The 12161-nt window shown below is 39.1% G+C and overlaps 1 protein-coding gene across 1 annotated transcript in view; it reads right to left on the bottom strand.

Annotated features, from left to right (window-relative positions):
* TAL1 (TAL bHLH transcription factor 1, erythroid differentiation factor) overlaps positions 1–2639 on the bottom strand; it is a 20992-nt gene extending 18353 nt beyond the window's left edge. Inside the window, exon 1 of the mRNA XM_056530145.1 lies at positions 2537–2639. The gene's annotated coding sequence lies outside the window, so the exon portion shown is untranslated. The remainder of the gene's footprint in view (positions 1–2536) is intronic.
* Positions 2640–12161: the final 9522 nt, after the last annotated feature.

The following is a 12161-nucleotide window of genomic DNA, read 5'->3' as shown; positions in this document are numbered from 1 at the left end:
TACCTCAGTACACAGCGCTGTATTGCCAGCTACAACAACCACCTACATATATACAATCACAATGGCTAATAATACTACCTCAGTACACAGCGCTACACTGCCAAATACAACAATCACCTCTATACATACAACACATAACAATGAATAATTATTATAATAATACCTCAGTACACAGCGCTGTACTGCCAGCTACAACCACCACCTCTAGATAGATAGATAGATAGATAGATATATATATATATATATATATATATATATATATATATATATATATAACTGGCTAATAATACTACCTCAGTACACAGCGCTATTCTGCCACATACAACAATCACCTCTATACATACAACACATTGGTTTATACCTCAGTACACAGCACAGTGCATACTACTGCCAGCTACAACAATCACCCCTATAAATATAACACATAACTATGGATATTTATAATAATACTACCTCAGTACACAGCGCTATGCCAGATAGAACCAACACCTCTAGAGATATATATATATATATATATATATATATATATATATATATATATATATATATATATAATACTACCTCAGTACACAGCACTGTGTATACTACCGCCAGCTACAACACTTACCTTTGCAAATATAACACAATAACAATGGATAATATTAATACTACCTCGAAATACAGCGCAGTGCCTTCTGCTGCCAACTACAACAATCATTATAACAATATGTGTAATACTACTAAACCAGTACACAGTCCAATCCCTACTACAACAACCACTTCTATACAGATAACATAGTAACAAAGGATAATAATAATAATAATAATACAGAACACTTCAGCTACAACATTTCATCTCTGCAATAATAACATCATGTACATACTGATATACCAGAACACAGCCCAGGGCTATTACAACAATCTATGGAAATAACATGGGCACAATGTGTAGTAGCAAAAAATAAAAATAAAAAATAATAATAATAACAATACTCTTACTGTTAAATCATTAATAATAACATTATGTGTAAAAGTCCTATACTAGTACACAGTCCAATGCCTACTACAACAATATAATACAATCTCATGTATAAATATAACATCATTATTTTGAAAATACATCAGTACACAGCCGAGTGCCCTCTGCAACAATCATATCTATAAATATAATAAAAATGCAATAATAATAATATTAATAATACATCAGTACAAAGCGCTGTGCCTACTGCTGCCAGCCAGTAACACTGTAATAATAATTAATAACAATAATAATAATACATCAGATTACAGCATGTGCCGCTATAACGCTGCCACAATTCTACAATCCCCATCAATGATAATAATATTAATAACAATATCCCCTCAGTGTACAGCGCTGCGCCTACCGCCACCCGCTATAACACCATCAACAATTACATCGTGATAAGGAATAACGAATAGTAATGTATAGGGAGTAATTATACAACAATAACATAATATTAGCAACGTCAAAATACAACAAAGCATTATATATATCAGGTGGGGCATAAATAATATAACTACATATAAATTAATCGGTTTACTATTTATTTAAAAATCATAGACGACGTATTTTAGCCTTTTTTAACACATATTTATAGTAAATGAAAAGTATTTATTTGTAAATAGAAGTGATACATAAACAATATTATCAGGGATGGGGAAATGATTTTCCTAAAAATGTATCAAAATAAAGTAAATAAAAGAATCCAGTTGTGTAACATAATGTGATACAATGTATCAGTGGTTGGAGCCGACGCCGCTCCGGGTGATGGATCAGGATTTTGTCTGACGATACAATCATTAGATGAATCAACAATTAAATCGTCTCCCGCCCCCAATATTATAGGTGATGAGGGGGGGGGGGGGGGGGGGGGCAATTTACAAAGAACAAGAAGAGCTGTAAATAACGCATAGGACGATGCTGCTGTGTGGGAATTGACACCTACAGCCCAGTACATACATGTAGCTATATACTGTACATACGTGTAGCTATATACTGTACATACGTGTAGCTATATACTGTACATACATGTAGCTTTATACTGTACATACATGTAGCTATATACTGTACATACATGTGGCTATATACTATACATACATGTAGCTATATACTGTACATACATGTAGCTATATACTGTACATACATGTAGCTATATACTGTTCATACATGTAGCTATATACTGTACATACATGTAGCTATATACTGTACATACATGTAGCTATATACTGTACATACGTGTAGCTATATACTGTACATACGTGTAGCTATATACTGTACATACATGTAGCTATATACATACATGTGCGGCAGACAATGCCCCCCCTCCAGATCAGCGCCCTAATATTACCCCCCATACCTGTCAGCCCCCCCATGTTACTCCCTGCACCCCCATCATGTCATTATTCCATTATGGTTTGCAATTAGCAGGATAAGGTGCAATCACCCCCATCATCCAATAAAGAACAATACCCCCCCCCCCTCCCCCAATCTATGGGGTGACCCCTACACCCGCTTGCTCCTCCAGCATGGACTCACCTCCTGCCTTCCAGGAGTAGCAGTGAGTGTGGGCGCCATGTTGTGGCCTGTCCCCGCTGCAGTGTGGGGTGTAGTGAGGGGAGTAGCCGGGTGGTGCTGGCTGTGCAGTCGTTTCCTATTTAGTATGGAGAGAGGAACACTAGAGCAATGTGTCCAGGAGAGATAAGACCTGGCAGCAGCGGCCAGCCTGCCCTGATAAGCCCCCAGCCCATTATTTATCACATCACTCATTATTATTATTATTATTATTAATATTATTATGTGGCCATTTTATCCAGGGAAGGAGGGGAATATACTGAAGGAGGAGATAGATATATATGTATATATAATAAGGGTGTGTGTGTGTGTGTGTGTGTGTATATATATATATATATATATATATATATATATATATATATATATATGTGGAGAGGATTCAGGATAGAGCGATCACTATGCAGCAGGACACACTGCTGATACTTACCTCCATATTATTATTATTATTATTATTAATATTATTATGTGGCCATTTTATCCAGGGAAGGAGGGGAATATACTGAAGGAGGAGATAGATATATATGTATATATAATAAGGGTGTGTGTAAATATATATATATATATATATATATATATATATATGGGGAGGATTCAGGATAGAGTGATCACTATGCAGCAGGACACACTGCTGATACTTACCTCCATATTATTATTATTATTATTAATATTATTATGTGGCCATTTTATCCAGGGAAGTAGGGGAATATACTGAAGGAGGAGATAATTATATATGTATATATAATAAGGGTGTGTGTATTTATATAAATAAAAAAATAAATAAAAAATATATATATATCTATGGGGAGGATTCAGGATAGAGTGATCACTATGCAGCAGGACACACCTCCATATTATTATTATTATTATTATTATTATTATTATTATTATTATTATTATGTGGCCATTTTACCCAGGGAGGGAGGGGAATATACTGAAGGACGATATGTATATGTGTGTGTGTGTATATATATATATATATATATATATATATATATATATATATATATATTTATGTGTGTGCATATATATATATATATATATATATATATATATATATAAATATATATGGAGAGGATTCAGGATAGGGGATCGCTATGCAGAAGGACACACTGCTGATACTAACCTCCGTATAGTAATATTAATAATAATTATTATTACTAATAAAAATATTATTATTATTTTGTTTAGGTTTTTAATATAGAAACACCCAGCCACCCCCCCAAACAGATACCCTATACAGCAACCATATATATGTAGATTTAAATGTGTATGTATATGAGTGTATATATGGCTATAGACCAGTGTTTCCCAAACAGGGTGCATCCAGCTGTTGCAAAACTACAACTCCCAGCATGCCCGGACAGCCTTTGGCTGTCCGGGTATGCTGGGAGTTGGAGTTTTGCAACCATTGGAGGCACACTGGTTGGGAATCACTGATATATGGAGAGGATTTAGGATAGGGGGGGGTCACCATGCTGCAGGACACTGCTGATAGTTACCTCCATATTATTATTATTATTATTATTATGGTTTAGGTATGGTTTATATAGGAACACCCAGCCACCCACAAACATCTACACTATACAGCAACCATATATATGTAGATTTATGTATGTATGTGAGTGTATATATGGCTACAGACTATAACAGGTGGAGGTTCACTCCTCATCTTCTTAATGGAGAGAAAAGAAGAAGAGCTCAGAAAAAAAAATGGCTACAGGTAAAAGATGGTAAATTTACTTCACTGAAACAATAACAACTGCAGTCCTCCTGAAATACTATAGAGGAACTGAGCTAAGCAAAACTGCTCTACAGTACCCAAATAACAGCACAATGCAATACCCAAACAATACCATAATACATTGCCCAAATAACAGGACAATGCAGTACCCAAACAATACCATCATACAGTACCCAAATAACAGCACAATGCAATACCCAAACAATACCATCATACAGTACCCAAATAACAGGACAATGCAATACCCAAACAATACCATCATACAGGATCCAAATAACAGTACAATGCAGTACCCAAACAATACCATCATACAGTGCCCAAATAACAGGACAATGCAGTACCCAAACAATACCATCATACAGGATCCAAATAACAGTACAATGCTGTACCCAAACAATACCATCATACAGTGCCCAAATATCAATATAATACAGTACCCAAACAATACTATAATACAGTATCCAAATAACAGCACAATGCAGTACCCAAACAATACCATCATACAGTACCCAAATAACAGGACAATGCAGTACCCAAACAATACCATCATACAGTACCCAAATAACAGGACAATGCAAAACCCAAACAACACCATCATACAGTGCCCAAATAACAGCACAATGCAATACCCAAACAATACCATCATACAGTACCTAAATAACAGGACAATGCAGTACCCAAACAATACCATCATACAGTACCCAAATAACAGTGCAATGCAGTACCCAAACAATACCATCATACAGTACCCAAATAACAGGACAATGCAATACCCAAACAATACCATCATACAGTACCCAAATAACAGCACAATGCAATACCCAAACAATACCATCATACAGTACCCAAATAACAGGACAATGCAATACCCAAACAATACCATCATACAGTACCCAAATAACAGCACAATGCAATACCCAAACAATACCATCATACAGTACCCAAATAACAGCACAATGCAATACCCAAACAATACCATCATACAGTACCCAAATAACAGGACAATGCAATACCCAAACAATACCATCATACAGTACCCAAATAACAGGACAATGCAATACCCAAACAATACCATCATACAGTACCCAAATAACAGCACAATGCAATACCCAAACAATACCATCATACAGTACCCAAATAACAGCACAATGCAAAACCCAAACAATACCATCATACAGTACCCAAATAACAGGACAATGCAGTACCCAAACAATACCATCATACAGTACCCAAAATAACAAGACAATGCAGTACCCAAACAATACCATCATACAGTACCCAAATAACAGTACAATGCAGTACCCAAACAATACCATCATACAGTATCCAAATAACAGTACAATGCTGTACCCAAACAATACCATCATACAGTGCCCAAATATCAATATAATACAGTACCCAAACAATACTATAATACAGTATCCAAATAACAGCACAATGCAGTACCCAAACAATACCATCATACAGTACCCAAATAACAGGACAATGCAGTACCCAAACAATACCATCATACAGTGCCCAAATAACAGGACAATGCAGTACCCAAACAATACCATCATAAAGTATCCAAATAACAGGACAATGCAGTACCCAAACAATACCATCATACAGTATCCAAATAACAGTATAATGCAGTACCCAAACAATACCATCATACAGTACCCAAAATAACAGGACAATGCAGTACCCTAACAATACCATCATACAGTATCCAAATAACAGGACAATGCAGTACCCAAACAACACCATCATACAGTACCCAAATAACAGGACAATGCAAAACCCAAACAATACCATCATACAGTACCCAAATAACAGGACAATGCAGTAACCAAACAACACCATCATACAGTACCCAAATAACAGGACAATGCAAAACCCAAACAACACCATCATACAGTGCCCAAATAAAAGGACAATGCAGTACCCAAACAATACCATCAAACAGTACCGAAATAACAGGACAATGCAATACCCAAACAATACCATAATACATTGCCCAAATAACAGGACAATGCAGTACCCAAACAATACCATCATACAGCACCCAAATAACAGGACAATGCAATACCCAAACAATACCATAATACATTGCCCAAATAACAGGACAATGCAATACCCAAACAATACCATCATACAGGATCCAAATAACAGTACAATGCAGTACCCAAACAATACCATCATACAGTGCCCAAATAACAGGACAATGCAGTACCCAAACAATACCATCATACAGGATCCAAATAACAGTACAATGCTGTACCCAAACAATACCATCATACAGTGCCCAAATATCAATATAATACAGTACCCAAACAATACTATAATACAGTATCCAAATAACAGCACAATGCAGTACCCAAACAATACCATCATACAGTACCCAAATAACAGGACAATGCAGTACCCAAACAATACCATCATAAAGTATCCAAATAACAGGACAATGCAGTACCCAAACAATACCATCATACAGTATCCAAATAACAGTATAATGCAGTACCCAAACAATACCATCATACAGTACCCAAAATAACAGGACAATGCAGTACCCAAACAATACCATCATACAGTATCCAAATAACAGGATAATGCAGTACCCAAACAATACCATCATACAGTACCCAAATAACAGGACAATGCAAAAACCAAACAATACCATCATACAGTACCCAAATAACAGGACAATGCAGTAACCAAACAACACCATCATACAGTACCCAAATAACAGGACAATGCAAAACCCAAACAACACCATCATACAGTGCCCAAATAAAAGGACAATGCAGTACCCAAACAATACCATCAAACAGTACCGAAATAACAGGACAATGCAATACCCAAACAATACCATAATACATTGCCCAAATAACAGGACAATGCAGTACCCAAACAATACCATCATACAGCACCCAAATAACAGGACAATGCAATACCCAAACAATACCATAATACATTGCCCAAATAACAGGACAATGCAATACCCAAACAATACCATCATACAGGATCCAAATAACAGTACAATGCAGTACCCAAACCATACCATCATACAGTGCCCAAATAACAGGACAATGCAGTACCCAAACAATACCATCATACAGGATCCAAATAACAGTACAATGCTGTACCCAAACAATACCATCATACAGTGCCCAAATATCAATATAATACAGTACCCAAACAATACTATAATACAGTATCCAAATAACAGCACAATGCAGTACCCAAACAATACCATCATACAGTACCCAAATAACAGGACAATGCAGTACCCAAACAATACCATCATAAAGTATCCAAATAACAGGACAATGCAGTACCCAAACAATACCATCATACAGTATCCAAATAACAGTATAATGCAGTACACAAACAATACCATCATACAGTACCCAAAATAACAGGACAATGCAGTACCCAAACAATACCATCATACAGTATCCAAATAACAGGATAATGCAGTACCCAAACAATACCATCATACAGTACCCAAATAACAGGACAATGCAGTACCCAAACAATACCATCATACAGTATCCAAATAACAGGACAATGGAGTACCCAAACAATACCATCATACAGTACCCAAATAACAGTACAATGCAGTACCCAACAATTCCATCATACAGTATCCAAATAACAGGACAATGCAATACCCAAACAATACCATAATACATTGCCCAAATAACAGGACAATGCAGTACCCAAACAATACCATCATACAGTGCCAAAATAACAGTACAATGCAGTACCCAAACAATACCATCATACAGTATCCAAATAACAGGACAATGCAGTACCCAAACAATACCATCATACAGTACCCAAGTAACAAGATAATGCAGTACCCAAACAATACCATCATACAGGATCCAAATAACAGTACAATGCTGTACCCAAACAATACCATCATACAGTGCCCAAATATCAATATAATACAGTACCCAAACAATACTATAATATAGTATCCAAATAACAGCACAATGCTATACTCAAACAATACCATCATACAGTATCCAAATAACAGGACAGTACAGTACCCAAACAATACCATCATAAAGTACCCAAATAACAGGACAATGCTATACTCAAACAATACCATCATTACTCAAACAATACCATCATACAGTATCCAAATAACAGGACAATGCAGTACCCAAACAATACCATCATACAGTGCCCAAATAACAGGACAATGCAGTACCCAAACAATACCATCATACAGTGCCCAAATAACAGGACAATGCAGTACCCAAACAATACCATCATACAGTGCCCAAATAACAGGACAGTGCAGTACCCAAACAATACCATCATACAGTGCCCAAATAACAGGACAATACAGTACCCAAACAATACCATCATACAGTGCCCAAATAACAGCACAATGCTATACCCAAACAATACCATCATACAGTATCCAAATAACAGGACAGTGCAGTACCCAAACATTACCATCATACAGTACCAAAAATAACAGCACAATGCAATACCCTAACAATACCATCATACAGTTTCCAAATAACAGGACAATGCAGTACCCAAACATTACCATCATACAGTACCCAAATAACAGGACAATGCAGTACCCAAACAATACCATCATACAGTACCCAAATAACAGGACAATGCAGTACCCAAACAATACCATCATACAGTATTCAAATAACAGGACAATGCAGTACCCAAACAATACCATCATACAGTACCCAAATAACAGTACAATGCAGTACCCGAACAATACCATCATACAGTGCCCAAATAACAGGACAATGCAGTACCTAAACAATACCATCATACAGCACCCAAATAACAGGACAATGCAATACCCAAACAATACCATCATACAGTACCCAAATAACAGGACAATGCAATACCCAAACAATACCATCATACAGTATCCAAATAACAGGACAATGCAGTACCCCAACAATACCATCATACAGTACCCAAATAACAGGACAATGCAGTACCTAAACAATACCATCATACAGTACCCAAACAATGCATCACATACTATCCAAATAACAGTACAATGGAGTACCCAAACAATACCATCATACAGTACCCAAACATTACCATCTTACAGTACCCAAATAACAGGACAATGAAGTACCCAACAATACCATCATATAGTACCCAAATAACAGGACAATGCTGTACCCAAACAATACATCACATACTATCCAAATAACAGGACAATGCAGTACCCCAACAATACCATCATACACTATCCAAATAACAGGACAATGCAGTACCCAAACAATACCATCATACAGTGCCCAAATAACAGGACAATGCAGTACCCAAACAATACCATCATACAGTATCCAAATAACAGGACAATGCAGTACCCCAACAATACCATCATACACTATCCAAATAAAAGGACAATGCAGTACCCAAACAATGCCATAATAAAGTGCCCAAATAACAGTACAATGCAGTACCCAAACAATGCCATCTTATTGTGCCCAAATAATAGAACCATGCTGTACCTAATTAATAGGGCAATACTGTGTTCATGTAACAGTACTATGCGGCATTCAAACAATACCCCCTATGTGGTCCCCATGTGGCAGAACCATGCAGTTCCTAAAAATACCAGAATACAGTGTCATTGAAAAGAAGCATACAGTACCCAAACTATATAACCATACAGTACCCAAGTAATAGTAACCGCCCTTGTTGGGAAACTCTGCTATAGTTTATGATCCAGGGAAGTCATAATGCAGGATAATGATCATTGTTTGGGCAGGAACTCAACAATGGAGAATACAGGGGATTAACCATGACGTTGCTGGGTATAAGGATCTGGAAATTTAGGAATATAACTTTAGGACAATGCAGAACAGTACTTTGAATATATGGTGATGGCCATCATGTACATACACATACAACTGTGTACAGTCATAATTCAGGGCTACACAGGAGCTGATCTGGTTGATCCTAAGGCTTGGTTCACACATAGTATTTGGTCAGAAATGGGTTTGAAACACAGAAAAAGATGAAAAACTTTCCATTATAGTTTTTTCTCTGTGTCTGTCTGCTAAAAATACTAATCGAAATACTGTGTGTAAATCAAGTTAAAGGTTCCTATACATTGGCAGCTTATAGAGGACTGATTAAAGGAGAATTCAGGTAAAAATAAACGTATTCCCCCATTCCATGTTCCATTGTCCTCAGTGTACAGAGCCCTGCTTGTCCTCGGTGAACAGAGCCCTGCTCGAAATACTGTGTGTAAATCAAGTTAAAGGTTCCTATACATTGGCAGCTTATAGAGGACTGATTAAAGGAGAATTCAGGTAAAAATAAACGTATTCCCCTATTCCATGTTCCATTGTCCTCAGTGTACAGAGCCCTGCTTGTCCTCGGTGAACAGAGCCCTGCTTGTCCTCAGTGTACAGAGCCCTGCTTGTCCTCGGTGTACAGAGTCCTGCTTGTCCTCGGTATACAGAGCCCTGCTTGTCCTCGGTGTAAAGAGCCCTGCTTCTCCTCGGTGTACAGAGCCCTGCTTGTCCTCAGTGTACAGAGCCCTGCTTCTCCTCAGTGTACAGAGCCTCGCTTGTCCTCGGTGTACAGAGCCCTGCTTGTCCTAAGTGTACAGATCCCTGCTTGTCCTCAGTGTACAGAGCCCTGCTTGTCCTCAGTGTACAGAGCCCTGCTTGTCCTCGGTGAACAGAGCCCTGCTTGTCCTCAGTGTACAGAGCCCTGTTTGTCCTCGGTGTACAGAGTCCTGCTTGTCCTCGGTATACAGAGCCCTGCTTGTCCTCAGTGTACAGAGTCCTGCTTGTCCTCGGTATACAGAGCCCTGCTTGTCCTCGGTGTAAAGAGCCCTGCTTCTCCTCGGTGTACAGAGCCCTGCTTGTCCTCAGTGTACAGAGCCCTGCTTCTCCTCAGTGTACAGAGCCTCGCTTGTCCTCGGTGTACAGAGCCCTGCTTGTCCTAAGTGTACAGATCCCTGCTTGTCCTCAGTGTACAGAGCCCTGCTTGTCCTCAGTGTACAGAGCCCTGCTTGTCCTCGGTGAACAGAGCCCTGCTTGTCCTCAGTGTACAGAGCCCTGTTTGTCCTCGGTGTACAGAGTCCTGCTTGTCCTCGGTATACAGAGCCCTGCTTGTCCTCGGTGTAAAGAGCCCTGCTTCTCCTCGGTGTACAGAGCCCTGCTTGTCCTCAGTGTACAGAGCCCTGCTTCTCCTCGGTGTACAGAGCCTTGCTTGTCCTCGGTGTACAGAGCCCTGCTTGTCCTCAGTGTACAGAGCCCTGCTTGTCCTCGGTGTACAGAGCCCTGCTTGCCTCGGTGTACAGAGCCCTGCTTGTCCTCAGTGTACAGAGCCCTGCTTGTCCTCGGTGTACAGAGCCCAGCTTGTCCCCGGTGTACAGAGCCCTGCTTGTCCTCTGTGTACAGAGCCCTGCTTGTCCTCGGTGTACAGAGTCCTGCTTGTCCTCAGTGTACAGAGCCCTGCTTGTCCTCGGTGTACAGAGCCCTGCTCGTCCTCGGTGTACAGAGCCCTGCTTGTCCTCAGTGTACAGAACCCTGCTTATTCTCAGTGTACAGAGCCCTGTTTGTCCCCAGTGTACAGAGCCCTGCTTGTCCTCAGTGTACAGAGCCCTGCTTGTCCTCGGTCTATAGAGCCCTGCTTGCCTCGGTGTACAGAGCCCTGCTTGTCCTCAGTGTACAGAGCCCTGCTTGTCCTCGGTGTACAGAGCCCAGCTTGTCCTCAGTGTACAGAGCCCTGCTTGTCCTCGGTGTACAGAGCCCTGCTTGCCTCGGTGTATAGAGCCCTGCTTGTCCTCGGTGTACAGAGCCCTGCTTGTCCTCGGTGTACAGAGCCCTGCTTGTCCTCAGT

This window comes from Hyla sarda, chromosome 7 (assembly GCF_029499605.1).
Source record: "Hyla sarda isolate aHylSar1 chromosome 7, aHylSar1.hap1, whole genome shotgun sequence".
Classification (NCBI taxonomy): domain Eukaryota; kingdom Metazoa; phylum Chordata; class Amphibia; order Anura; family Hylidae; genus Hyla; species Hyla sarda.
The sequence above is the reverse complement of the archived record's forward strand: the minus strand, read 5'-3'. Positions and strand labels throughout refer to the sequence as shown.